Here is a 2,908-nt window from a genome sequence, read left to right as displayed (position 1 = left end):
CCCAAGGGTGGGTGAGCCAGAGAGGGGAGGGAGGATTTTGGCACCGGCACTTTTCTTTCGCTGCAAAATATTCCCATTCCGGTGGTTTGGGAGGGGTCTATCCTTCCCGCTAGTCCCCCATCCCTTCCACAGGAGGATGAGGAGGGTTTGCTGTCCCGAGGATTTTCACCTTTTCTCATTGCTTTACCTCCTGACTCGCTGAACAGGATCGCACCATCTTGCCGCGGTCACTTGCAAACCCCTCATCCTTTGGTTCGTTTTCCGGAGAAGGAAAATTGTTCTGTTTTGGTCCCACCTTCCAGCGACTGGTCCCACTCCCACCCTCACCCTGGTGCATCACAAACCTTTCCCATTTTCCCAACTCTCGGAAAAACTCTTCTTTTTTTTTTTTTTTTTTTAATTGATTCCAGCCCCCTCCAAGGGTGAGAAACTGCAGAATAAGGTCCATGTCACCACCGAGGCCACCTCTAAGGGCAGCTGCCCACAGCCCCTCTCTGTCCCGGGACCTTCCCAAACCCAAACCACCCCTCAAATATTTCGGGCTCCAGTTGCATCAAGGAGCTGCAGACCCGTCTTGAGCGGGAGGGGAAGGCTGTCAAATTGCTCAGCATCCCCCTTCCTCGATTTCTCTTTACGGGAAGAGGATGCGAAGCGTTGCCCAGCCCTTGGTGGGGGGTGCACCGAGTTTTCAGGGCTCAGCGGGACGCCCGCACGGGGATGTTTCCCACCCAAAGCTCTCAGCCCCTCGCACGCCCTGCGTGAGCATCCCTCCCTTACGCCCGGCTTCCCACGGGCCGAGCGGGCAGATATACCAATAAGGAGCTAGTTAACGAAATAAATGAGCGAGGTAGGCCCGCGCACATATAAATCTCGCTGAGAGAACATTTAGACGTTCCATATTTGAGCTGGCTATCATTTAAATTACCGCTCTGCCTCCCCTCAACGTAGCCCCTTATTACCGTGTTTTTAATGCTCAGGGCTTAATTGCGATCGCTTGCGGGCTCCCCCTCCAAGCTCTCGGCGGAAATTAGCTGCCTCTCCTGCCCACTCATTATCCGCCCAACCCGGGAGGCTCTGACGTGGGCCAGGGAGAAGGTCCAGGCGGCTCCCGGGGTTTTTCCTGGGCTCCAGGGAAAAAACTCCTTATGACGGGAGCTGTCTGGAGCACTAAAAATGACGATTATTTTTTTTTTCGTTTAATATTTTCCCCCAGCTGCCCAGGGAGCAGCCGGGTTTCAGGGGCTGGAGAACATCTGGAGAAGCTGTTGCAAGGAGGAGAGGTCTTCTTCAAGAAGTTGACCTACGGCGATGGCTTCCACCCTCCTTTCCCCACCATTTATCTCCCAATCCATCCCCCGCCCCGGCCAAATCCCTCCCCTGAGGGATTCACAGCCATCTCCCTCCCTTATCCACAGGAGAGAGAAAAAGTCACCTGAGCATCCCCATCCTTTTCCCTCAAAGAAAGGTAGAAAATTGGGAAGGGTTCGTGAAGCACCAGGGTGAGGGTGGGAGTGGGACCGGTTGCTGAAGGAGGGAGATGGGACCGAACCGGAACAATTTTGCCTCTCCGGAAAATGAACCAGAGGATGAGGGTTTGCAAGTGATTGCAGGAAGGCGTCGCCATCCTGGGAAGGTGTAAGCGTTCAGCGAACCAGGAGGTAAAGTAATGAGAAAAGGTGAAAAAATATTCAGGGAATAATACCGAAGTTAAAAAATACTGTGTACGCTCATCTCTTGAGGGGGAGGATCCAGAAAGAGCTCAAAATTCAGGTCAGCTTTGTCAAAGGGTCCGGTCTAGAGGGGAAACCCAAATATTTTTCCCCAGAAAAGTGAAAATGTTTGGGTTTGGTCATTTTCCAAGGGAAATATTTGCCCGCTTTGTTGCAAAACAAGAGCTTTCCTTTACCAAACCGGCCTCTTACCCCACCCAGCCCAAACCCAACACATTTCCTGCAGGGCTGTCCCGCTGCTGGTGTGGCCCCCAACCCCACCGGAGATGCCACCGGGTCCTGCGGACGCCGCTGGGGGAGCTGTGTTAGGTGACAGGACCAAGGCCAGGCAGCAGGCAGGTGGCAGAGGGACCTCTGGGCGAGAGGGATGCTGAGGGGGGGGAGAGGTGGTCCAGGGGGGTCCCAGGGATGCTGAGCGCAGCACGCCGGTGCTTGGCAGGAGGGGGGGAAGGCGTCAGTAATTGGCAACCTGGGCTTCGGCTGCCCTTTCTGCGGCGGCGTGTTTAATTGCACTGGCTAACGGTTCAGGGGAAGAGCTGCTCGGGGGCCTTATCTCTGCTTTCACCATTTTTCTTTCTGGGAAATGAAGTTAAAAATCCCTTCACAGCAGCTCCAGCGGAAAAAAAAATTAGTCCCATATCACTATTTAACATGCACTGCTAAAAACTAGATAAACACAGGCCGTCACTTGGAGATTAGCTCCTCACATGACTAAATGATTTATTTAGAAGATTCCTTCTTTTCTCTCCCGCTCTCTTTCTCTCTCTCGCTCTCCCTTTTCCTTGGCTAAGAACATATTAATCAGAAATTAGAGGCAGACTGAGGGATGGAGAACAGACTGACAAAGAGCGAATGGAGAGGGAAAAGGGGGAAAGCGGAGGGAGGGCTGGAGAACGGGGTAGGGGAGAAGATGGGATGGGGGAAGGAGAAGGGAAAAGGGCGGAGGGGGGGGAAATGGATAAAGATGGAAGTCTGAGAAGGGGGGGAAAGGGGGCTGGGAAAGAAATGAGGATGAGGATGGGGATGGGGATAGGGACGGGGATGGGGGGGATGCGCTGGGGGCCAAGCAGGGGAGAGGGGGCTAATGCAAAGGTGAAAGGGTGGAGGGCAGGAATGAAAGCGAGGGAAAAATAGAAAGAGGGAGGGAGAAAGAGCCCTAATTGTGTGCGGCAGGAATG

Source organism: Charadrius vociferus, unplaced genomic scaffold (genome assembly GCF_000708025.1).
Source record: "Charadrius vociferus isolate BGI_N301 unplaced genomic scaffold, ASM70802v2 scaffold1631, whole genome shotgun sequence".
In the NCBI taxonomy this organism is placed as follows: Eukaryota; Metazoa; Chordata; class Aves; order Charadriiformes; family Charadriidae; genus Charadrius; species Charadrius vociferus.
The sequence above is the reverse complement of the archived record's forward strand: the minus strand, read 5'-3'. Positions refer to the sequence as shown.